Here is a 27,301-nt window from a genome sequence, read left to right on the forward strand (position 1 = left end):
CTTTATATCTCTTGTTCTAGGGGACATATTTGTGAAAATATTGCTGCATGTAATATCTGAAATTTTCCAGCCAATGTTCTCCTCTAGGATTTTATGGTGCCATGACTTATATTTAAGTCTTTTATCCATATTGAGTTTATTTGTTTATGGTGTAAGTTGGTGGTCCAGTTTATTAACTTTTTCTTTTTCTTTTCTTTTTCTTTTTTGTCATGTATCTGTTAAGATCTCCCAATACCATTTGTTGAAGTGGCTATTTTTACTCTATATTATGCTCCTGCCCTTTTGTCAAATATTAATAGACCGTAAAGACATGGGTTTATTCCTGTGCTCTCTATTCTGTTCCATTAACCTATGTGTCTATTCTTATACCATTTCCAGACTGTTTTGATTACAGTTGCCTTGCAATATGGTGTGATGTCAGGTATTGTGTTTGCAGATCGGTACAGCCACTATGGAAAACAATATGGAGATTCCTCAAAATATAAAAAAAATAACTACTATATGACCCAGGAATCCCACTTCTGGGTATTTATCTGAAGAAATCCAAAACACTAATTTGAAAAAAAATATATATACATCTTTATGTTCATTGCAGCATTATTTACAATAGCCAAGATATGGAAGAAACCTAAGTTTCCATTGATGAACTAATGGATAATGAAGATGTAGTACATATATACAATATATATTATGCAACCACAAAAAAAGAATGAAATCTTACTATTTGGGAAAATATGGAGGGACATAGAGAGCATTTTTCAAAGCAAAATAAATCAGATAGAGAAAGACAAATATATGGTTTCACTCAAACAGGGTAGAGAAAAAGCAGGTTTACAGTTGTGTGTATGGAAAATAATAAAATAATTAATAAATAGTAATACAAGAACAAACTGTTTACCATACTCACAATTGTCAACCTACATTTTCTTCACCTTATATGTTTAATCTAAAAAAACACAAATAAAACAGAAAGAAACTCATAGACACAAAGAACAAAATTATAGTTGCCAGATGAAAAGGACTTAGGGGCTGGGTATAAAACATGAAGGGAGGGGGAGGGAAAGATGGCAGAGGAGGGAATGGGAGTCATGCTGTCCTCCTCCTCCCAAGACCAAACTGGAATTGTGACTAAATAGTGGAGTAATGACCTGGAAAACAATGGAACTATAGTGGGAGAAGAGCCTTGGAGCTGCGGACAGACAGTGGATGCAACTCTCACACAACCCAACGGGTGAGAAGTGTGGTGGAGGCTTGAGAGGGTGCGTTGGATGCCCATGGGCAACAGCACTAGAGGGATATTGAAACGGCCAGTTAGCTCCCCCTGAGAAGAATGGTGTCTGAATCATAAACAGGGACTTCTAAACTACAGCAGCTAAACCAAGAAAATACAGACAAAATGCAACCCTGAAATGCTTAGGGGCACCCTCTGCCAGAGACAGGTGGCTGGAGATGCAAAGAGACATTTAAAGGGCAAACGCAAAAGTTGCAGTGGCAGCCACCCTCCTTGATCTCTGGGTAGAGGTGGCAGCAGAGTGGGCTGGTGCCTGGGAAAAGATTGGTGAGGAAAACTTTGTGAAGAGAACTGAGACGACAGGGGGTGGAGCCTCGGTGATAACACCCCTCCCACTCTGCAGCTACCAACTCGCTAAGGCATAAGGGAATCAATTAACCAGCCTTTTGTGTGCTCTGCACACAGCTTGTGCATGTGTCAGCTGGGGGGCTAAGTGCAGACTGGCTGGGAGAGCCCTGAGGAGAGACTGGAGACAGAGGCATTGGGGAAAGAATGGGAGGAGGAACTCGGGAGAGCCAACTCCCTCCCTCTTCCGTAGTCGCCATTTTGGGTAGGCAAAGAACGCCCCGAAAGAGGCAGAAGCAGGGCGCCCATGAACCAGACGGCCCGCAATTGACCCGCAGTCAACACAGGTGGTGGATCTTTGGCTGAAGGGATCACAGAACTGCCCAGAGACCCCTTAGGAGAGACTGGAAACAGAGGCATTGGGGAAAGAATGGGAGGAGGAACCGGGGAGTCTGGACTCCTCCTCCTTTCCCTAGTCTCCATTGTGTGGGAAGAGGACACACCCCCAAAGAGCGAAGAGCCAAAAAGCACACAATAGAGAGCCGAAAACCACCCAGTGCAGGCTCACACACTTGTATTGAGTATCTGGCAAGGGTTGGCAATTGTGTGTTTGGACCTACACCAGCTGGCGAGGGCTCGCGCGTGCTGGCAAGGCCTCCAACAGGTTGGGACCGATTGGGCCTGCGAGGGAGTTAGCAGAACACCGAGGCAAGTGTAAATCAACCCACGCGGACCTGAGATAGCAGAGCAGTCCACATTAATAGTGGGTCCCGGGCCAAAAGGGTCACAGAGCTGCCCAGAGTCCCTGGAGGAGAGCCTAGAGACATGATTACCGGGAGAGTCCTAGAGCTGACTTCCTCCCATTTCCATAGTCTCCATTTGAGGAGGGCAGGCAACGCCCCAAAAGAGCAAAAGACAGGGAAAGCACACAATAGAAGACCCTAAATGGACCAGTGCCAAGGTGCCCGCTGGCCTGGGGGCCAGACGAGTATGCGAGTCGCGAAGAAGCCCCCTGGGCTGGGGCAAGCACACATGAACACAGGCAGCGGAGGGCAATCCTGCCGGACGGGGAGCACAATCAAGGAGCCAGCATGAGAGTGAAGAGTGATCCAGAGAAATAGTGGATCGCTGGCCGAAGGTGTCACAGAGCTGTCCAAAGCAGGAGTCAGACACACACAGTAGATGCTTGGAAGGCTAAAACAAATGACCCAAGGACATATAGGGTCAACAACTGTAATCATCAGAGACAGGCCCAGAAATAAAAGTAAAGGGAAAATAAATAAATAAATAAATAAATAAAAGGACCCACCTAGTACCATAGAGGTTTAATCCACAAAGTCAGGAAATCTAGATGGATCAATTGAAGCAGAAGCAAAAATAACTAAATAAACAAATAAATTACATAACCTACTCTCGCAAAAATGGGAAGACAAAGAAGTCCCCCCAAATGAGTGGAAAAGAGGACTCCCCACAGAGAGAGCTAAATGAAATAGAGGCAAGGAAACTATCAGATATTGAATTCAAAACAATGGCTCTAAGGAATATCAATGAGCCCAGCCAGCTCAAAGATACCTATGAGAAACTCCAGAGTAACCATCAGCATATTACAACAAACTATAAACCTGGAAAAGGACATATAAACTATCAAGAAGACACAAGAGGATATGAAGAATACCATTTCTGAATTGAAGAACACAGTAGAAGGAATCCAAAGAAGGCTGAATGAAGCCGAGGATCGAATCAGTGAGACGGAGCATAAGGTAGAAAAAAGGTTCCAGAAAGAACAAGAAATGGAACAAAGACTCAAAAAGAATAAAGAGGCATTTAGGGAAATGCAGGACAACCTAAAACGCAATAATATCCATATAATAGGGATACGAGAAGGAGAAGAAGAGGAGCAAGGGAAAGAGAACCTCCTCGAAAAAGTAATGATGGAAAACTTCCCTACTTGCGGAGAGAAAGGGTCTCATGGATCCAGAAGGCACAGAGGAACCCACTCAAGAGGGACTCAAGGAGGTCCACTCCAAGACACATCATCATTAAAATGGCAACTATCAAAGACAAAAAGGAATCCCCAAGGCAGCAAGGGAGAAGGAGAAAGTAACATACAAGGGGACCCCGATACACCTATGAGCTGAATTCTCAACAGAAACACTACAAGCCAGAATGCAATGGCAACAAATATTCCAAGTCATGAAAAACAAGGGCCTACAGCCACGGTTGCTCTACTCAGCTCTCAATTAAAATAGAAGGGGAAATACAGAGTTTCCCAGACAAGATAAGGCTAAAAGAATACATCTCTACCAAACCAGCAATCCAAGATATGCTAAGGGGACTGGTTTAAGCAGATGAAAGAAAAGAATGAAAGAGATAGCATCATGCTAAGCGAAATAAGCCAGGGGGTGAAAGACAAATACCATATGATCTCACCTATAAGCAGAACCTACCCAACAATGCAAAGATGCAAGGAAAATATGACCAGCAACACTGAAAGGAAAATAAATCAACAGAGACAAGAGGGAAGGGGGGGCAGGGAAAGGGAAGGGAAGGGGAAAGTCAAGGAACATATAGCAAGGACTCATGGACAAAACCAAAGGGGAAGAGCTGAGGGAGGGAAGGTGGGAGGGGGCAAGGGAAAGAGGTGGGGGGGAGGCAGAGACAAATGTATTTAAAAAGCAAATAAATTTAAAAAAAAATTAAAATACATTCCAGTAGAATAAAAAAATGAGAGAGAGAAAAACACAGGTAAAAAGAGTAAAAATGACTAAGATTTTATTAGTAATAACTCTCAATGTAAATAGACTAAATGCCCTAAACAAAAGACACAGGGTAGATGAATGGATAAGAAAACATGACCCACACATATCCTGCCTACAAGAGACCCACCTCAGAGCAAGAGACCTACACAGCCTGAAAGTAAAGAGATGAAAAAAAATATTTCAAGCAAATGGGCAAGAGAAAAAGGCCAGGGTTGCCATACTTGTATGAGACAAAGTAGATTTCAAAACAAAGGCCATAAAAAGAGACCCAGAGGGGCACTTTATCATACTTAAAGGAAGAATCTATCAAGAAGACATCAACATTGCAACTTATATGCTCCCAATATAGGAGTCCCCAAGTGTATAAGGAAATTGTTGGATGACTTCAAAAAAGATAAAGACTGCAACACACTGATAGTAGGGGATTTCAACACCCCACTGTCAAAAATGCACAGATCTTCCAAACAAAACATTAATGAACATACTGTTGCACTGAGTGACACACTGAATCAAAGAGACTTAACTGACATATATATAACCTTACATCCCAAAGAAGAAAAATACACATTATTTTCAAATGCTCATGGCAGCTTTTCAAAGATAGACCACGTGATCGGACACAAAGCAAACCTCAGCAAATTCAGGAAAATTGAAATAATAACAAACGTTTTCTCGGACAACAAGGGCTTGAAACTGGAAATCAACCTCAAAGAGAAACTTCAAAAACATGCAAACTCATGCAGATGGAACAGAAGACTATTAAACAATGAATGGGTCAATAATGATATAAGAGAAGAAATCAAAAAAATTCTGGAAAGAAATGAAAATGAACAGACAACAGTCCAAAACCTATGGGACACAGCAAAGGCAGTCCTGAGAGGGAAGTTCAAAGCAATAAAGACTTACCTAAAAAAGATAAAAACATTTCAAATAAAAGACCTAACACTACAACTTCAAGAACTGGAGAAAAAACAACAAATAAATCCCAGAGCAAGTAGAAGGAAGGAAATAGTCAAGATTAGAACAGAACTGAATGACATAAAGATGAAAAGAACAATTCAAAGGATCAACAAATCCAGAAGCTAGTTCTTTGAAAAGATAAATAAAATTGACAAGCCTTTAAGCAGACTCATCAAGAATAAAAGGGAAAGGACCCAAGTTAATAATATCAGAAAAGACAGAGAAGAAAGAACAACTAATACCACAGAAATACAAAGGGTTGTCAGAAACTACTATGAACAAGTATATGCCAAGATTTGAAGTTTTAAAACCTTGATGAAATGGACAAATTTTTCAAAAAGTATAATCTTCCAACACTGAAGGAGGAAGAAACAGAAAGCTTGAACAGACCGATAACAGCTGGAGAAATTGAAGGAGTCATCAAGAAACTCCCAGCACACAATAGCCCAGGGCCAGACAATTTCACAGGAGAATTTTCCAAAATATTTAAGGAAGAGCTAACTCCTGTCCTTCTCAGACTATTCCAAAAAATCCAACAGGAGGAATGAATCCCAGACTCTTTTTATGAGGCCAGCATCACCCAAATCCCAAAACCAGATAAAGACCCTACAAAGAAAGAAAACTACAGGCCAATCTCGCTGATGAACATAGATGCTACAATCCTCAACAAAATATTGGCAAACCTCATCCAGCAATTCATTTAAAAGAGTATCCACCATGATCAAGTGGGATTCATCCCAGGGATGCAGGGATGGTTCAGTATACACAAGTTACTAAATGTAATACAACACATAAATAAAAGAAAAGACTAAAACCACATGATCCTCTTGATAGATGCAAAAACATTCGATAAGGTACAGCACCCATTTATGATCAAAACACTCAACAAAATGGGAATAAATGGGGCATTCCTCAACAAAATTAAGGTAATATATGAAAAATCTATAGCCAACATCATACTCAGTGGGCAAAAACTAAAAGCTTTCCACTAAGATCTCGAGCACAACAAGGATGTCTGCTTTCACAGCTTCTTTTCAACATCGTTTTGGAAGTCCTAGCCACAGCAGTAAGACAAGAAAAAGAAATAAAAGGCATCCAAATAGGGAAGGAGGAAGGAAAGCTACCATTGTTTGCAGATGACATGAGAGTTTATATAGAAAACCCTGTAGACTCTACCAAAAAACTCCTCAACCTAATAAGTGAATTTGGCAAAAGAGCAGGATAGAAAGTCAACATTCAAAAATCAAAGGCATTTTTGTACAACAGCAATGAAATAGAAGAAGAGGAAATCAGAAAAAAAAATACCATTCTATATAGCATAAAGAAAAATAAAGTACCTAGGAATAAATTTAAGCAAAGTGGTAAAAGATCTGTACTCAGAAATCTATACAACATTGAAGAAAAAAATTAAGGAAGACACAAATAAATGGAAGCATGTACCGTGCTCATGGATTGGAAGAATTAATATCGTCAAAATGTCCATACTACCCAAAGCAATTTATACATTCAACACAATACCTATTAAGAAACCAATGACATATTTCACAGAAATAGAACAGACATTTCAAAAATTTATATGGAACCATAAAAGACCTCGAATAACCGCAGCAATTTTTAGAAAGAAATACAAAGTAGGAGGGATCACAATACTGGACATCAAACTCTACTACAAACCCACTATACTCAAAAGAATCTGATACTGGCACAAGAACAGATCCATAGACCAGTGGAACAGAATAGAAAGCCGAGAAATAAGCCCAGGTCTGTATGGGAATCTAATATTTGACAAAGGGGGCAGAAGCATAAAATGGAGCACTAACAGCCTCTTCAACAAATGGTGTTGGGAGAGCTGGACAGCTACATGCAAAAAACTGAAAGTGGATCATCAGCTGACATCATACACAAAAATAAACTCGATGGATAAAAGACTTAAATATATGTTGCAACACCATCAAAGTCCTAGAGGAGAACATTGGCAGGAAACTCTCAGATATCCCACGCAGCAATTTGTTGACTGATATGTCTCCTAAAGCAAGGGACATAAAGGAAAGAAGAAACAAGTGGGACCTCATCAAAATAAGAAGCTACTGCACGGCTAAGGAAAACATCAGCAAAATGATAAAGGAGCTACCTGTATGGTAAAATATATTAGCTAACGATACATCAGATAGAGGTTTGATCTCCAAGATATATACAGAACTCACTTGACTCCACTCCAAGAAGACAAACGATCCAATCAAAAATTGGGCAAAGGACCTGAGCAGTTGTTTTTCCAAGGAAGAGACACAGAAGGCTCAGAGACATTTGAAAGGATGCTCAGCATCACTAGCCATCAGAGAAATGCAGATCAAAATGACCATGAGGTACCACCTCACACCGGTCAGAATGGCCATCATAAACAGATCAACAAACGACAGGTGCTGGCGAGGCTGTGGAGGAAAGGGAACACTAGTACACTGTTGGCGGGAATGCAGAATGGTGCAGCCATTGTGGAAAGCAGTGTGGAATTTCCTCAAAAGCTGAAAATGGAACTGCCTTTTGATCCAGTGATTCCCCTGCTGGGACTATACCCTGAGAACACCAAAATGCCAATTCAAAATAACCTATGCACCCCAATGTTCATAGCAGCAGAATTTACAATAGCCACGTGTTGGAAACAACCTAAATGCCCAGCAGTAGATGTTTGGATAAAAAAATTATGGTACATTTACACAATGGAATACTATGCAGCAGAAAGAAAAAAAGAACTACTACCCTTCATGACATCATGGATGGAACTAGAGAGCATTATGCTAAGCGAAATGAGCCATGTGGCAAAAGACAAATACCATATGATCTCACTTATTAGTGGAACCTAACCAACAATACAAAGATGCAAGGAAAATAAGACCAGCAACACTGAAATGAAAAGAAACCAACAGAGACAAGAGGGAAGGAGGGAGGGGGTCGTGGAAAGGAAGGGAAGGGGAAAGTCAAGGAACATATAGCAAGGACTCATGTACAAAACCAAAGGGGAAGAGCTCAGGGAGGGAAGGAGGGAGTGAGCAAGGGAACGTGGTGGGGTTAGGAAGAGACGGATGTATTTGAAAAAATAAATAAACTAATTTAAAAATAAAACATAAAAATAACGTGAAGGGATTAAGAAACATAAATTGGCAATTACAAAATAGTCATGGGAATGTAAGTTATAGCACCCTCCATAATGTCCTAATAACTATACATGGTGTCAGGTGGGTACTAAACACTATGCTGCACACCTGAATGTAATACACTAAATGGTGATGGTAATTGACAAAAATTTTCAAAGAGAACAGCATGGATAGAACTGGAGAGAGTTATGTTAAATGAAATAAGCCAGGCAGTGAGAGACAAATAACATATTATCTCACCTAAAAGTGGAAACTAATTAAAAAAAAAACAAACAAGCAAGAAAAATATAACCAGAGATATTGAAATAAAGAACAACCTGTAATCAGAGGGGAGGGGGAGGAGGAGAAGAAAAGGGGAAATAATGGAAAGAGTCATCAAGGAACATGTAGGAAAGACTCATGGAGAAAGCCAAGGAGGGGTTAGGATTGAGGGTGGGAAGTGGGTGGTGGGTGGGGCAGGGGAGTCTGTTGGGGCAAAAATGAAGACAACTGTACTTGAACAACAATCAAAATACAAATTTTAAGAAAGAGAACACTTCTATTACATTCAAATATTCCCCATGCTGTCCCTTTGTAGTCAAGCTCCCCTACCTCTCCTAAACGTTGTCAGCCATTGATACACTCTCCACCCCTAGAGTTTTGTCTTTTCCTGAGTGTCATGTAGATGAGTTAATAACGCACATAAATTTGTCAATCTTGCTTTTCTTTTTTATCGTAATGCCTTTAAGATTCACCCATGCTGTTGTGTATGTCAATAATTTGTCTCATTATTGGTGAATAGCATTCCAATGAATGGATAAAAGCTATTATAAACATGCATATAGGCTTTGTGTAACCATTTCTCTAGGGAAATACCCAGAATATTCTTAGGCCATATATAACTCTATATTTATATTTGTAAAAAAAATCACCAAACCATTTTCCAGAGTGGCTGTAAAATTTTAGAGTCCCAGCTATAAATCTGTGAGAGGTCTAGTTTCTCTGCATCTTCACTATCACTCAATTTTGTCACTGAGTAATGGTATTTCACTGGAGTCTAAGTTTGAAGTTTTCTAATGACTAAAATATTGAGCATACTTTCATGTTTTTATTTGACATCTATATATCTTCACTGGTGCAATTTCTGTTGAAATAGTTCACTCATTTTTGTTGAATTCTAAATTATTTTTAACTTTGAGGGTTTTTAAAAAATATATTAAAATAGTGAGTCCTGGCTAGTGTGGGTCAGTGGATTGAGCACCAGCTTGTGAACCAAAGGGTTGCTGATTCAAATCCCAATCAGGGCACATGCCTGCATTGTGGGCTACGTCCCTAGTGTGAGGGTGCACAAGAGGCAACCATATATACTTCTCTCCCACTCTTTCTCCCTCCTATCCCCTCTCTCTAAAAATAAATAAATAAAACCTTTAGGAAAAAAATAGTGGGCTTATTTCACATGTAAAAAATGAGATTTTGACAAAGATTTCATTGAACCTGTAGATAGCTTTGAGTATATTGTCATATTAATAATACTAAGTCTTCTAATTCATGAGTGAAGAATGTCTATTTATTTGTGTCTTTAATTTATTTTAGCTACATTTATACTTTTCAGTGTACAAGTCATCCTCATCCTTGGCTAAGTTTATTTCTAAGTGTTTTATTATTTTGATGCTTTTGTAAATCACATTTTTTCTTACTTTTCTTTTTGAATTATTTATTGTTAGTGTATAGAAACTAGTAATTTTTTTTAATTCTTATCCAGCTCAGCAAATTTTTACATATAAATACATCCACGTAATCAACATCAAGATATAGAATTTCCCATCATCCCAAAATATTCTCTCATGTTACTTTCCAGTCAATACTCTTAAATCATTATTGCAGAGTCTGTTAACACAGATGTGATTGGTAAGTTTTTGAACTTCATATAATAGATTGAAACAGCATGACACTCTGTTTCTCAGTATTGTTTTAATGGACAGAAATTTATTAGGTTCCTATGTGTTAAACAAATATTCTAAGTATTCGATAGCTACACAGAAATATGAGAGTCTCTACCTTCCAGTAACTTAAATTTTAGTAAGAGAAAGAAGTCACCACCACTTGAACAGGTGCGGTGTAGGATAGATACAAACTGAACTGGATGAATAAGCTTGGGTCAGTAATATGACTCTCAGGGTCCTATAATGTTTTTTGCACAAGGTAAGATAAGAAGGATGGTGGGATTTGTCAAGTAAAGGAAAATATGTGCAAGTACATGGGCATGCTGGGCTTTTTTTTGAAACTACAAGGATATCACTTTTTCCGGATTGTAGCTGAATGACTTTCTGTCCAGTGGTGGACAAACAGGGGTATGTTGTGCTCAATGATTTTGAGATGCACTCATATTATCCCTGGATCACCAATTTATTGTTTTTTTTTTTATTCTGAAGAGATTCTATTGCATGACTAAACCAAAAAATTTTATTCACTCTCTTTTAAATGGGAATTTGGGTTATTTCCATGTTCCGGCTTCTGAAAATACAACTTATATCAACATTCTTAAGATCTTTGGTAAATATATGGGCTCATTTCTCTTGGATATATACCTATGTGTGGAATAACTAGGTCATGTGGTAAGTATATATTCAACTTTAAAAGGAACTGCCAAATCTTTTTGCAAAACATTTGAGTGTTCTTGATGTTGCAATTATTTTTCATTTTGTCCTTTCTGGTGTATGTGGTCATATTCATGGTGGTTTTAATTGGCATATCCCTGATTACAAATGATACTGAGAACCTTTACATACGCTTATTTGTCATTTTCTTTGATGGTCTCCTTTTGGGACTTTTGACGACTTAAAATAGTTTGTTTTTCTAATTGAATTTTACAAGTTCTTTGTATTTTCAGTATGAGAGAGAAATAGAAATATTGAGATTATGTATTTTATCTGAGTCTGTGGCTTGCGCTTTCACTATTTTTAATTTTGTTTTAATCCTCACCTAAAGATATGGTGAGAGAGAGAGAGAGAGAGAGAGAGAGAGAGAGAGAGAGAGAGAGAGAGAGAGAGAGAGAGAGATCAGTCTGTTGCCTCTTGTATGTGTCCTGACTGAGAACCGAACTCACAACCTTTTGGTGTATGGGATGAGTCTCCAACCAATTGAGCCACCAGGCCAGGCACTTTTTCACTTTATTAATCATGTTTTTGATGAACAAAAGTTCCTGATTTTAGCAAACTCTATATTATATTGTTAATGCTCACCTTTCCTTAAATTATACCAGTGAGAGCCTCCTCAAATTGCCTCCTGTGTTCTATTGAAATATCTTCATCAGTTTTCAATATTTTCTTACTTGCTGGCACACAGTGTTTTAAACTCACTGTGTACTTCCCCTTTCCAGCCCTGGAAGGATTGCTGGTTCATTTTAGTGAAGGGGGAGTGACTTTTTGAAGCCAAGGTGTGTGGACATTAGTTATACTCATTACTATTGGTGTGTCATTGATTCTAGACTTTTTCAGTGTGCAAATGAGTTCATATGAATATATCTAATTCCAATCAAAACCAATGGTTTTGTTCTTTCCTCTTTTTCATATTTCCTCAACCCAAAGCATGAAACCTGATTCCCTAAAGCATTGATATATTTATTTGTTCACTCATACAATACAGTAAAAACTTTTAGAATTTCTATACCCATACCAATATAAAAATAAATATTTTAATTATAGTTCAAAATTTTTATGCCCCTAAAATATTCACTGATGCCCAGGCCAGGTGGCTTAGTTGCCTGGAGTGTCTTCCAGTGCACCATAAGTTTGCAGGTTCAATTCCCAGTCAGGACACTTAACTAGGTTGGGGGTTCAATCCCTGTTCTGGGTGCATTCAGGAGGCAACTGACAGATGTTTCTCTCTCTCTCTTTCCCTTCCTCTCTCTCTAAAATCAATAAACATATCTTCACATAAGGATGTAAAAGATATTCACTGAGTGTTCATAGATTAGACTGTACAAAATTTAATTTGATTGCATTTTATCCATTAGGTTATCTATTTTTGTAGAGTTAAGTACCTTTGTTTCTGATTGTATGCGATTTTAATATTTTCCCTAAGCTATTTTTTCTTTTTTTAAAAAAAGATTTTATTTTATTTTAAGAGAGAGGGGAAGGGAAGGAGAAAGAGGGAGAGAAACATCAATGTGTGGTCGCCCCTTGCACACCCCCTACTGGGGACTTGGCCTGCAACCCAGCAGACGTGTCCTGACTTGGAATCAAACTGGTGATCCATTGTTTCAGAGACCAGCACTCAGTCCACTGACCACACCAGCCAGGGCTCCCTCACCTTTTTAAATTTATGTATTTAAATATGTAAACATCAACATAGTTCAAATATCAACATTTTATAAAAATTAAAGTCAGAGAAGTTCTATTCCTTTCAATCCATGCTTACCAACTCCTTTTATGTAAACGATTTCATTTATTTCTGCTTATTTATTTATTTATTTATGTATTTACGTATTTATGTTTTTTATTTATTTATACTGTTTGTTCTATTATAGTTGTCCTAATTTCTTTTTTTTCCTTTTGGCCCCCCTCCACTACAGTCAATCCCCTCTCCATTGTCCATGTCCATGAGACATTCACATATGATCTTTGACTAGTCACTTCACATTCCTCCCACCATTCCCTCTCTCCCTCCTTTCCTCCTACAAATACCTGCCTGTTTCATGTTCCCATGTTGTTGGTTCCATTATTCTCATTAGTTTATTTTCATCATTATATTCCATTATAAGTGAGATCATATGATATTTGTTTTTTACCAACAGGCTTATTTCACTTAGCATAATAGTCTCCAGTTTCATCCATACTATTGCAAAAGGTAGGAATTCCTTCTTTCTTTCTGATGTGTAGTATACCACTGTTTAAATGTACCACAGTTTTTTAATCCACTCATATATTGATGGGCACTTGGGCTGTTTCTAACACTTAGCTATTGTAAATAGTAATGCTATGAATATAGGGGTCCATAAGCTCTTTTGAATTAGTGTTTCAGTGTTCTTAGTGTATATTCCCAGCAATGGAATCACTGGATCAAAAGGCAGTTCAATTTTTAATTTTTGAGGAAATTCCATACTGTTTTTTACAGTGGCTGCACCAGTCTGCATTCCCACCAACAGTTCACTAGGGTTTCCTTTTCTCCACATCCTCACCAGCACTTGTTTGTGGATTTATTAATGATAGTCATTCTGATAGTTATGAGGCAATATCTCATTATGGTTCTATTTTGCATCTCTCTGATGGCTAGTGATGTTGAGCATTTTTTTCATGTTTATGAGCAATCTATATATCCTTCTTGGAGAAGTGTGTATCCAGTCCTATGCCCATTTTTTAATTGGGTTGATTGTCTTCCTAGTGTTGAGTCATATGAGTTATTTATATATGTTGAACCTTAAACCCTTGTCTGATGTGCCATTGGCAAATATGTTCTTCAAAAAGATCAGTTCCCTTTTCATTTTCATGATGGTTTCTTTATCCATTCAGAAACTTTTTAATTTGATGTAGTCTCATTTGTTTATTGTTCCTTTATTTCCTTTGCCCTAGGATATGTATCAGCAAAAATATTGCTACATAGGAAGTCTGAAATTTTACTGCCTCTGTTTTCCACTAACATTGTTAAGGTATCACAACTTATATTTAAGTCCATTATCAATTTTTGAGTTTATTCGAGTGTATGATATACATTGGTGATCTAGTTTCATTATTTTGCATGTAGCAGTCTAGTTCTCCCAATGCCATTTATTGAAGAGGCTATTTTTACTACACTTTATGCTCACGCCCCCTTTGCCAAATATTAGTTGTCCATAGAGATATAGGTTTATTTCTGGACTCTCTTTTTCTGTTCCATTAAAAAACATGTCTGTTCATATGCCAATACCAGACTGTCTTGATTACAGTGGTCTTGTAGAATAGTTTAATATCAGGTGTTGTGATCCCTCCAACTTTGTTTTTCTTTCTCAGGATTGCTGAGGCTATTTAGGGTTTTTTATAGTTCCATATATATTTTTGGAATATTTCTCCTAGATCTGTGAAATATGCCATTGTATTTAAGTAGGAATTGTGTTGAATCTACAGATTTCTTTGGGTAATATGCACATTTTAATGATGTTAATTCTCCCTATCTGTGGACGCGGTATATGCTTCTATTTATTTACATTTTCTACAATGTCTTTCTTCAGTGTTTTATAGATTTCTGAGTATGGGTCTTTTACACACTTGGTTAAATTTATTGCTAGGTAATTTTTTTTTGTCATCGTTGCTATAATAAATGGGATTTTCCCCCCTAGTTTCTATTTCTGATAGTTCATTGTTTGTGTACCGAAATGCCATAATTTCTGAATATTGACTTTGTATCCTGCTACTTTACTAAATTCAGTTATTAGATTGAGTCATTTTTTGGTGGAGATGATAGAGTTTTCTATTTATGCTATCACATTGTCTTCAAAAAGTGGCATTTTGCTTCTTTCTAATTTAGATGCCTTTTCTTTCTTTTCCCTCTTTGATTACTGTGGCAAAATTTCCAGTACTGTGTTGAATAAGAGTGATGAAAGCAGACACCTATATCTTGTACCCAATCTTAAGGAAAAAGCTTTTACTTTTGCCCATTGAGTATGATGTTGACTGCAGGTTTCTCATATATGGCCTTTATTATGTTGAGGTATACTCCCTCTATTTCCACTTTGCTGAGTGTTTTCATCATCAGTGAATGCTGGATTTTGTCAAATACTTTTTCAGCATCTGCTGATACGATCATGTGACTTTTGTCTTTCATTTTGTCTTTGTTATGTATTACATTTAGTGATTTGCAAATATTATAACATCCTTGTGCCCCTGGGATGAATCGCACTTGATCATGGTGCATGACTGGTTTAATATATTGATGGATCCAGATTGTCAATATTTTGTTGAGGAATTTAGCATCTATATTCATTATAGATATTGGCATGTAATTTATTCTCTTTGTTATATCTCTATCTGGTTTTGGAATGTGGATAATACTGGGCTTGTAAAAAGAGTTTGGGAGTCTCTCTTGAATTTTTGGAATAATTTGAGAAGGATAGGTGTTAGTTCTTTTTAAAATGTTTTGTAAAATTCACCTGTGAAGTCATTAAGTCCAGAACTTTTGGGTTCTGAGAGCTTTTTTGCTTACTGCTTCAATTTTGCTGGTTTTTATTTGTCTGTTCAATCTTTCTGCTTCTTCTTCACTCAGTTTTAGAAAATTGTATGTTTCCAGAAATTTGTCCATTTTACCAAGGTTATCCAGTTTCTTGGCATACAGGTTTTCATATTAATTTCTGAAAATACTTTGAATTTATGTGGTGTTGGTTGTTACTTCTCTTCTTTTGTTTCTGATTTTGTTTATTTGGGTCCTCTCCTATTTTTTCTTTTTGGGTCTGTTAAAAGTTTGTCAATTTTGTTTATCTTTTCAAAGAACCAGCTGCTGGATTCATTGATTCTTTGGATTACTTTTTAGTCTCTATATCATTTAATGCTGCTCTAATCTTGATTATTTCCTTTATTCTACTCACTCTGGGCTTTGTTGTTGTTCCTCTAATTCTTTTAGGTGTAGCATTAGGTTGTTTATTTGAGATCATTTATATCTTCTTTAGGTAGGCCTGTGTTGCTATAATTTACCCTCTCAAGTCTGCCTTTACTATGTCCCACAGGTTTTGGATTGTTGTGTATTCATTTTTAGTTGTTTCCAGATACTTTCTTAATTTTCTTTGAGCTCATTACCCATTAATTATTTAATAACATGTCATTCAGTCTCCATGTGTTTGACTGTTTTTGAGTTTTTTCCTTGAAGTTGGTTTCTAGTTTCAAGCCATTGCGATCCAAGAAGGTGCTTGATATGATTTTAATTTTCTTGATTATTTTAAGGTTTGTTTTGTGCCCTACCATGCGTTCTATCTTTGAAAAATTTCCATGTGCATTTGAAAAGAATGTGTGTTTTCCTTCTTTGTGGTAAAAGTTTCTGTATATATCAATTAAGTCCACTTGATCTAGAGTGTTGTTCAATGCCAAAGTATCCTTATTGATTCTTTGTTTGGAAGATCGATCCATTGTTGACAGTAGGATGTTTAAATCCCCTATAATGACTGTACTGCTGCCAATCTCCTTGTAAAGTCCTCCAAGATTTTCTTTATGTATTTATGTACTCTTATTTTGGGTGCATATATGTTTACAAGAGTTATATCCTCTTATTTGACCGCTCCTTTAAGTATTACGAAGTGTCCTTCTGTATTTCTTTTTATGGCTTTTGTTTGAAAGTATATTTTGTCTGATATAAGTATTGCTATCCTAGCCTTTTTTTCACATGTCCATTTGCTTGGAATATTTTTTCCATCCATTCACTTTTTGCCTATGTAGATATTTTGTTCTGATGTGGGTCTCTTGTAAACAGCATATATATGGATCTTGTTTTCTTATACACTAAGCTACCTTATGCTTTTTGATTGGAGCAATTGATCCATTTGCATTTGTTTACTATTGATAAGTACTTGTTCATTACCATTTATTCCTTTTTACCTGTGTCCTTCTATCTCTCTCTTTCTTCTTCTTCTTCCTAAAGGACTCCCATTATTACCTCTTACAGTGCTGACCTGGTGAACATGTACTATTCAACTTCTTTTTTCTGGGAAGCTCTTTATTTCACCTTCCATTTTAATTGAGAGCCTTGCTGGATAGAGTAGTCTTGGTTGCATGTCCTTTCATTTCATTAATTGGAATATTTCATGTGAGTCCATTCTGGGTTGTAGTTTTTTCTGTTTGGAAATCAGATGATAGCTTTATCAGAGCTCCCTGGTATGATACTAGCTGTTTCTCCCTTGCTGCCTTGAATATTCTCTCTTTATCTTTAAAATTTGCCTTTTTAATTATGATGTGTCTTGGAGTGGGCCTCTTTGGGTTCATCTTGATGGGGACCCTCTGTACTTCCTGAACTTGCATGAGGTTTTCCCTCTCAAAGTTAGGTATTTTTTTCTCATTATTTTTTTCAAATGGGTTTTCTATCCCTTGCTGTTTTTCTTCTTCTTCTGATATTCCTATGATGTGAATGTTGTTATGTTTCATGTTTTCCTGAAGCTCCCTTAAACTATCCTCATTCTTTTTTAGTCTTTTTTTTTCATTTTGTTGTTCTGACTGGATGTATTTTTCTACCTGTATTCCAGCTCACAGCTTCAGTCCTCTGCTCGATCTACCCTGCTTTTAATTCCTTCTCATGTATTCTTCATTTCTGATATTGCATACTTCATTTCCTCCTGGTTCTTTGTCATAGTTTCTGTGTCATTTTTCATGCTGTTGTATTCCCACTAAGTTCCTTGTAGCTCCTATAAAGTTCCTTGTAGATCTCATTGAGTTCCTTGATCATTTTTAGAATCTTTTATTTTTATTTTTTTATTTTTTTATTTATTTTTTCAAATACATTTGTCTCTGCCTACACCCCCACTTTCCTTTGCCCCCTCCTTCCTTCCCTCCCTCAGCTCTTCCCCTTTGGTTTTGTCCATGAGTCCTTGCTATATGTTACTTGACTTTCCCCTTCCCTTCCTTTTTAGAATCTTTATGTTGAATTATATGTCTGATAGATTGCTTGCCTCAAATTCACTTAGCTCTTTTTCTGGGGATTCCTCCCTTCCTTTCAATTGGGGTTTGTTTCTTTGTCTCCCCATTTTAGGTAATTTTCTGTTTGTTTCTGAATTTCAGATTCACCTGTTTTGACTGCCTGTCTTCATGGGGTGACCTCTGTGGTAGGAGTCCTGTGGGACTCAGTGGTGCTGTCTCTTTGATCCCCTGATCTGCATGCTCTAGGAATGCCTTTTATTCAGTTTATATGGGGTCTCTTGTTGTACTTGGGCCTTGATAATTGACATCTCATTCATTGGTAGGTTCTCCCCCCTGGCTGGCTGACGGGGAGTCACCGCACCCACCACTTCTTGTATGCTGTTATACAGGTGCTGGCAGAACAGAGTAAAAGTACCTAGAAAACCAAACCCATGTCATCAAAAATGTCCTCTTACCATATGAGAAATATCAACAGCAACTGAGCAAGGACTAATAAAGGTGGAAAGACATTTGGAATATTACTAGATAGGGAAAAATATGAAATGGCTAAATAAGAGAACAATTATTTTGAGATGATAGAGGGAGGGAAAATAATAAGAGTGGGGGATAGAAACAAGGTGAAGAAAGGGAAAAAATAGAATTTAAAACATAAGTAAAAAGAAAGCATGGTGGCAAAATGGAGTAAGAAAAGGCAAGGGTATAATATAAGATCTGAAATAAAATTGAAAAAATAGTGAACCAATCATATCAAGATTGAAGAAAAACTACAACAGACTCAGTAACAACAGATGAACAAAGATTAATAAAGGTGGAAAGATAATAAGTATATTAACAGAAAGAGAATATGAGATGTCTACATTTAAGAAAAATGATTTTCAGAGGATAGAGGAGGGAGAAATAATAAGAGGAAGGAATGGAATCCAGGGTAAGATTGTGAAAAAAGAAAATTCCAACCTCAAATAAGCAAGGGTAGCAGGAAGTCAAAATATAGTAAGACAGGGGGAGATACCTATGAGATTTGAAAAAAAAAATAAATAGGAACAAAATTGAAGAAAAACAACAATAACCACAATATCCACACCAAACAAATAATGATTAATAAAGATGGAAAGAAGGAATGTTATACAGAAGAAAAAAGAATGTGAGCTAACTAAAGGAAAGAGAAATGATTTTGAGAGGTTAGGAGGAGGAGAAATAGTAAGAGTAAGGAATAGGAACAAGGTGTAGAAAGAGGGAAAATAAAATTTAAAACAAAAATAACAAAGGAAGAATGAAAAATGGAGTAAAACAGGAGAAGTGCACAATGTGAGATTGGAAATAAAAATAAAATTAAAAAAATGTAAAACCCTAAATGAAAAGAATAGAAAAGATAATAATAATGAATTATTTGGAATACAACTGAAGAAAAAAAATGTTGAAATGCTACGTCAGAGAAAAAAAATGATGTGAATTATGGAGCATAATGAGGTGGGATTCACCTCAGCAGAGTTGGTGTTTGCCTTCTGTCTTCTCCTTCTGGATCAACCTCTGGCTTTTTATCAGTTCAAGGTCCAGGGGTGGGTCATCCAACTTCTAGCACCACCATGTGTATCATCTTCACCTGTCTCTAGAGGGGGTTTCTATTGCAATTGGAAGGTGGGACCCCTGGGTTTCCCCTGGGAGGTGCTGTTCAGTCTTCTGGGAAAATTGTTTATTGTTCCCACTAGCCCTGTGCCACCCATCTTGGTCTGTCCCAGATTATTTCCAATAATGTAGTTTCTGATTAACTAGTTTTCCATTTCAAGGGAGGGGCCAATCTGTGTAAGAGGGTCAGCTCTCTCCTTCTTGGTGCTGACGGCAGCTCTGTGTGAGAGCTAAGGCTGGGTGGGGTCCTGATTCCCCCCTTGCTGAACCAATTTCTGATTTTTCTGCCTGCTGGTCTCAAAGCAATAAGAGCTCTGTGGAAAAGGTGTTAGAGGTGGGAAGGATGTCCAACTTGAGAGAAAGGGAACTGGAGAAAAAGTATCTAAGAGGAAGCAACTATGTACACAGAAATAGAGGAAAATCATAGCATGTGAGGAGAGGACAGTGGGGGTGGAGGTACAATTCATGGAGGAGGTGGACAAAAGATACAGAGACTGGGAATGTAAGTTAAACTGCCTGGTGTGAGTATTAGGGGAAGTGGGAGGAAAGTAAGTGGAGCTTGAACTACACTGCTACAGAGCTTGGATTTTATCCTGTGGGCAACACAGAATTACTGAAGTTTCTTGAAGAAGGATATGTTATGATCAGAGCTGTGCATTAGAAAGATTAAACCATTGTAGAAGGTTATAAGGAGAAGAGAAAGGTCTAATTACTAAGTTGATTGTATAGTCCAGGTAATACATAACTTGGGTTAGAACCAAGGGACAATTGTGGAATATAAAGGAGGGGGTAAGTTCAAGAGAAATTTCAGGAGGAAGCAAGAATGAAGATTTGAAAATCTACAACACCTGCTCTGCTTAGGATATGTCACAGCTCAGCATCCAATGATCTCCACAATCTGTCCCAGCTACTTTCTTTAGATTTATTTTTCACTGGGCATGTCATATGCCTAATTCTCCAAGTTGTATTGGGTTGCATTCCTTTATGAAAGTACATCTTGCACCTTTCCACTTGCTTCCCTTATATCCACATATAAAATCCTACCCACCCTTAAAAGTTTATTTCACCCGAGTTGCCAGTTGGATTACCAGTTAGGGCACATGCCTGGGTTGAGAGCCAGGTCCCCAGTAGACCACACATTGATGTTTCTCTCCCTCTCTTTCTCCTTCCCTTCTCTCTTAAAATTAAATAAATAAATGCCCCCCAAAAGTTCAATTCAAATGTAATCTCTTTCACCAATCTTTCCTAATTTTTTTTCCTACTAGGATTGACTCCCTCCCCTATTCTCCCACAACATTTAATTTTTACCTCTAGCCTAGCATTTCTCTCACTTCATACATACATTTTACAGTATTTTATTAGCCACAAAATAAAGTCCAAAACCTTACAATGAAATCCAAGGCCTCTAACAAAAAATTAATAATTTAAGTGATCATTACCAAGGCATTTGCCGTGGACATGACCACAAAATATTTATGCACCAGGTTTTCTTTCTGCAACATTGCTAGCATTCAGCCTATTGTGAACATTTTAAAAAAGAATTCATCATTTGGTCATTGATTATCTTTTAATTCATTCAACAAATATTTGCATACTTAATATACACCAGTCACTTTGCTGGATCCTGCAGATAAAACAGGGAAGAAGACAGATTTAGTACTTATTCTTATGGAACATACATTCTACTAGAAGAGGATGACAAAAACAAACAAGTAAATAAATTGATAAGAGTTGTACTCAGTGATGTGCAGGACAAGCACAAGGGGCTGATATGAAGAATAATGCAAATCAGGAAGGGGAAAGTTCTTTTTAATTTTATTTATTTTTAGAAAGAGGTGAAGAGAAGGAGAAAGAGAGAGAAAGAAACATCAATGTGTGGTTGCCTATCATACACCCATGACCTGACTGGGAATCGAACCATGGCCCTTTGGTTCGCAGGCCAGTGCTCAATCCACTGAGCCACACCAGCCAGGTTGGAAAGTTCTATTTTAAATAAGGTGGTCAACAAAGGCCTCACTGAGAACATGTATTTATGGTCAGGTGTAATGGACAGGAAGGAAGTAGTCTTGTGAGAAGTGTGAAGAATGCCATTCCAGGCAAAGAGAAAAGGGGCTATGCAAAGGCACTGAGATAGGAAAAGCTTTCTTATAGCCAAAGAACTAAAATAATACTAAAGTGGAGTTGAGCACAGTGAATGAGGAGAAGAATGGTATGAGGAGAGGCTGAATAGCTTTAGGTTGTGTGGGACATGGTAAAGCCTATAGCTTTTTATTCAAGTTTAGTGGGGATCCACTTAAGAATGATAAGCAGTAGAGTAATACAATTTAACTTACATTTACAAATAATTATTTTTTCCTTCTCATTGGGTAGTGTTGGAACAGTAACGGTTAAATGGGGTCTAGGTTGACAGCTATTGCAGTAATCTAAGCAAAAAATAGTGTTTGCTTGACCTAAGGAAATGTCAATGTATATAAAGAAAAGAGGGACAATTCAGTGGATAGTTTGGAGATAACATTGTCAGGAAGTACTGAAAAATTGGATGTGGGAGAAGAAAAGTTTTCAAGGGTGATAATTAAGCTTCTGATAGCAGAAATTAAGTAGGGCTTTTTCCTAAAATGCAGGCTACTCATGTAGGAAGTAGGTTTGGAGAAGAGCAATAGAGTTCAATTTTGCTCATCTTTATTTTGAGATACACATTACACAACAAATTAAAATGTCAGTTTGTCAAAGGGCTTTGAATCAGGGTCTTAGTGAAACAGAATGAACTGGAGTAAGTTATTACATAATCAACATAAAATAATTGTAATTAAAGCCATGGTATTAAATGAGATTTACATAGAGAATACAGAGAGAGAAGAGAAAGAGGAGCAAGTAGCCCTGAAGAATTCCAACTTTTATCTTTTAATTTATTTTATTGTATTTTTCCATTACCATTTATCCCTCTTATATGCACTCCCCAGCAATCACCACACTGTGTTACAGAATGGACCTGTTGAAGGGCCCAGATACCGTTACTGAAACAAGCCCCCTCCCCCAGGGTCTTTCTGTACTATGGTTCTTTGCCTGCTGCCCTTAGGAATTATAGCTCTCAGTGACAAAGTCTGGTGAAAAGGAAAGGAACTATTTATTCAAAAGTTATACAGGTTTAGAGTAATGGTGGAAGGTCACCGTTAAATATTAAAGTCCCTTTAAAACACCCACCAGCACACACAGTCCTTCCTTCCCTCCTTTGCCCAGTCATATTAGTCAGGCAAGTCACGGGTACCTTATCTCATGAAAAGAAATAGAAGACCATAGCTCAGCTAGACTCCCAGTTCCTTCCGGTAATCCGCACTCAGTAATCCAATAATTACTTCCAGTAATTCATGGGAAGGCCTCCCGCGGCTCCCAGCACCATCAGTTGTGTTGTTGGGTGATCTCCAGTTCTTAATCCAAAACCACATGACACCCCCTCATGGCCCACCAGCAAGAGTCCTTTCACCCCTTTCCTTCCTGCACAGTTTCACATTGTTCCCTTGTGTCCATGGTTTCAAACCACTAAGAGAGAACTCTGCATGGCTGCTACATCTTTCTTTCCTGGTTCCTAAGAGGTGTGGTCAAGGGAGCCCCCTCTCCACTCCCAAAACCACGTGGTTACACTCCAGCATGGCTGCTGTACCTGGGTTTAAATCTTGGCGTGAATCTTCCTCTGTAACTCCATTTCTGACTCCTCCCACAATTGGCCACACCTGCTTGCACTCCTGTATTTCCTTCCTTTCTTAGCTGCCATAGTTATTTTGGGCAGGTGTGGCCCCGTGGCGTGGAGCGAACCATCTCCAAGCTCTTGTGCAGGCACTGTAACCAGGAGGAGCTGCCTCCCAGTCATATCACGGGTCAAAGTCACTCCCATCTCCCTGGCTAGACTTGTTGATATGGAAAATAACAATTGAAGCTATCCTGCTGTTATTCGTATGCAAAATAACTCTCAAGGGCCCTGCTCCATGAGAAAAACCATATGGTCCAGCAATCCCACTTCTGGGTATATATCTGATGGGAAAGAAGTCAATATCTCAAAGAGATATCTGTACCACAATTTTCATTACAACATTATTCGCAATAGCCAAGATAGGTTAACAGACAAACTGCTTGTCAAGAGATGAATAGATAAAGAAAATGCCACACACACACACACACACACACACACACACACACACACACACACACTTTTGAATAGTATTCGGCTAACAAAAGGAGGAAATCCTACCATTTACAACAACATGGATGAGCCTTGAGGGCATTATGTTAAGAGAACTAAGTCAGAGAAAGGCCAATACTATGTGATCTCACTTATAGGTGGAGTCTAAAAAAACCATGAAATCATGAACAGTGTATGCTGGTTGCAGAGGGTGGTTGGGTTGGGAGAAGTGGGGAGAGGTTATTCACAAGGTACACATACTCAACTGTATGCACACTCATGAATGGTAACTATGTGAGTTGATAGAGGGGTTAACTGCCATTGTGTTAACCATTTCACAATATTTACATATATAAAATCACATTTACTCTCTAAACTGAGACATTGTATGTCAATTGTATCTCAGTAAAGCTAGAAGAAAAAAATTCACTCGTTACCCCTTAAACACCCCCCAAACCATTGCTATCCTTAACACCCAAGAATCACTAATTTGTTTTTGTACTTATAACTATGCTATTTCACAAATGTTACATTAATGGAATCATGAAATATGCATATTTTTGAGATTAGATGTTTTTTCACTCAGCAAAATTTTCTTGAGTTTTATCCAAGTTGTATGCATTAGTAGTTTATTCTGTTATTGCTGAGCAGTATTATATGGAATAGATGTGCCACAGTTTATTCATCCATCGGAAAACATCTGGATAGTTCACAATTTTTAGCTATGACTAAGAAAGTTACTCTGAAAATTTATATACAAGTTTCTTTATCCTGATTCATTTTTGTAACCGCATAAACCTTCATTGTGTGGATTTCTTATATATATTCATATAAGTTATTTCCAAACTTTTGACATTATAAACAATAGTGCAATGAATAATTTGTGAATATGTATTTTTATGTTATTGAAGGTGTATCTTCAGAGTACATTCCTAGAAGTAGGAATATTGGGTCAAAGAATAAATATGTATTTAGATTTTAAGCTATTTCAGTAATGTACTGTGGGTGGTTCATACTGGCTCTTCTGTATAGATAAAGAAAACATCAGGAAAATGAAAAGGGAACCAACTGTATGGGAAAAAAGTATTTTCCAATGAAACCCTGGATAAGGGTTTGATCTCCAAAATATGTAAAGAACTCATATGACTCTACACCATGAAGACAAAAAATCCAATTAAAAAATGGGTAAAGGATTTGAACAGACACTTCTCCAAGGAGGACATACACAGGGCCCAGAGACATGTGAAAGGATGCTCAGCATCACTAACCATCAGAGAGATGCAAATTAAAACCACAATGAGATACCACTTCACACCAATCAGAATAACCATCATAAACAAACCAGAAAGGAGTCTTGGCAAGGTTATATAGAAAAGGGAACCCGAGTGTACTGTTAGTGGGAGTATAGACTGGTACAGCTGCTGTGGAAGACAGAATGGAATTTCTTCAAAAAACTAATAATGGAACTGCCTTTTGACCCAGGAATTATATTCTTAGGAATATACCCTAAAAATCGAGAAACACCAATTCAAAAGAACCTATGCACCCCAATATTCAGAGAAGCATTATTTATGATAGCCAAGTGCTGGAAGCAGCCTAAGTGCCCATCAGTAAATGAGTGGATCAAAAAACCTGAGGTATATTTACAAAATGGAATACTATGCAGCAAAAAGAAAGAAGAAACTCCTACCCTTCATGACAGTGTGAATGGAACTGGAGAGCGTTATGCCAAGTGAAATAATCCAGATGGTGAAAGACAAATCTCATCTATAAGTGGAACTTAATCAACAAAACAAAGAAGTGAGTGAAATAATACCAGAAAGATGAAAATAAAGAACAAACTGACAGTGACCAGAGGGAAGGGAGGGGAGTAACAGGGAAAAGAAGGGGAAAGGTCAAGTCAAGGAACATGTATAAAATACCTTGGATAAAGACAATGCAGGGGAGGATTGAATGTGGGTGGTGAGGGTGGGTAGGGCAGGGGAGAGTAATGCAGAGAAAATGGGGACAACTGTAACCAAACAATAAAAAAAAAAAAGTTGTTACATTTTCAGGAATTTTGTGAACTAATTGTAAAATACGGATACTAGTAAAAATTTGATCATATACTTACCATTAAAATAATATTTTAAGTACAAAAATCCATCACTTCCTAATTCTTTTTAACTACCATTTACTATTAGCTAAGTTCTTTAAGTTATATATGTGAACTGTAACTATATGGTGGGAAAAGTATACAGGGTGGGGTAAAAGTAGTTTTATACTTGTTTGTATAAAATAATGCAATAATTAATAAATAATAATACAATAATAAACTATGGATGAAACTATGGACTGTTTCACATACTCACAACTGTAAGTCTACTTTTGACCCACTCTGAAATCATGTGCTAATGTGCATGTCTTCCCAGTTTGTGTTCCGTGACTTTACCTTGATAGCCTGAAATTGGTCATGATGGAGCAATTGTCACCAAAGGTATCAGTAAATGGTGCACATCAGGAATTTTTGGTTTTGGCTTAGGGTTTTTTTCCCCCTAGAGAACCAGCTGTCAAACATTTAGCAGCATACCATTGTGTATTTTGGAATTCACCTCAAAGGAGTCATTTCACTCTGCAGTCTTACTAGCAATATATGAGAGTGACTTTCTCCACAGCCTCACCAAGAGTGCATTGTCAAACATTTGAATTGTTTCAAACTGATTGAAATAAATTGTTACTCAGTGTAGTTTTAATTTGTATTTCTCTTATTACAAGCAATGTTGAGCATATTTTAATGTATTTAAGAGATAATAATACATATTCGTCTGAACTTTTTGCTCATATCTTTTGCCCACGTTTCTTACACAATTTTGATCTTTCCCATTTTTTCTCTGTTTTAAAGAGTACATATTTATGAATTAGGGATACTAGCCCTTTTGTGTTACATGTTGCAAATAACTTTTATTAGTTTTTCATTTGGCTTTTTGTTTTACTTATGATATTTTTTGCCGTGAATACATTTTTATGTGACTAGATTTGTCAATATTCTATTGCATTGGAAATTCAAATCATCATTACAAGGGTTAACAATCCTCTTTCATATGATTTCAGTTGGGAGCAATAGATCAAACAAATACAATTAAATAGATATTAGGTGCCTATTATGGATGCAGTGAATACAAAAACAGAAGAAGTCACATCCTTCACTCAAGGAATACATAATTTTATGGGAAACATAAACCTATGCATAAATTTTCTGTATTTGCTGTTAATTGTATTTGACTAGGTTCTGTTTAAATAAATCTAATGCTAAAATAGGTACATAATACTATGTAGTAATTCTATTACATTCCTTTTTAGGCTTACCCTCCCACTTAGCATGACCACTATTTCATATGTATTTCCTCCTTAATTTAAGCTTCCAATAATTACTTATATTTGTTTACTTTTCCTCTTTCCTCAATGAAAAAAGTCACATGTGGTTAAAAGCACATCATTGTCACAATCAGATTAAT

General features: G+C 37.3%; 1 protein-coding gene and 1 non-coding gene across 2 annotated transcripts in view; both read left to right on the forward strand.

Annotated features, from left to right (window-relative positions):
* The window catches only part of IL1RAPL2 (interleukin 1 receptor accessory protein like 2), a 744,540-nt gene that overhangs the window by 392,141 nt on the left and 325,098 nt on the right, over positions 1 to 27,301 (forward strand). The window lies entirely within an intron of this gene.
* Positions 21,063 to 21,164, forward strand: LOC129073259 (small nucleolar RNA SNORA32). Its single transcript, XR_008529423.1, has one exon. It is a non-coding gene; the product is annotated as a small nucleolar RNA SNORA32 (small nucleolar RNA).

This window comes from Pteronotus mesoamericanus, unplaced genomic scaffold (assembly GCF_021234165.1).
Source record: "Pteronotus mesoamericanus isolate MK-2021 breed Mesoamerican mustached bat unplaced genomic scaffold, CSHL_Meso_final contig_37, whole genome shotgun sequence".
NCBI lineage: Eukaryota > Metazoa > Chordata > Mammalia > Chiroptera > Mormoopidae > Pteronotus > Pteronotus mesoamericanus.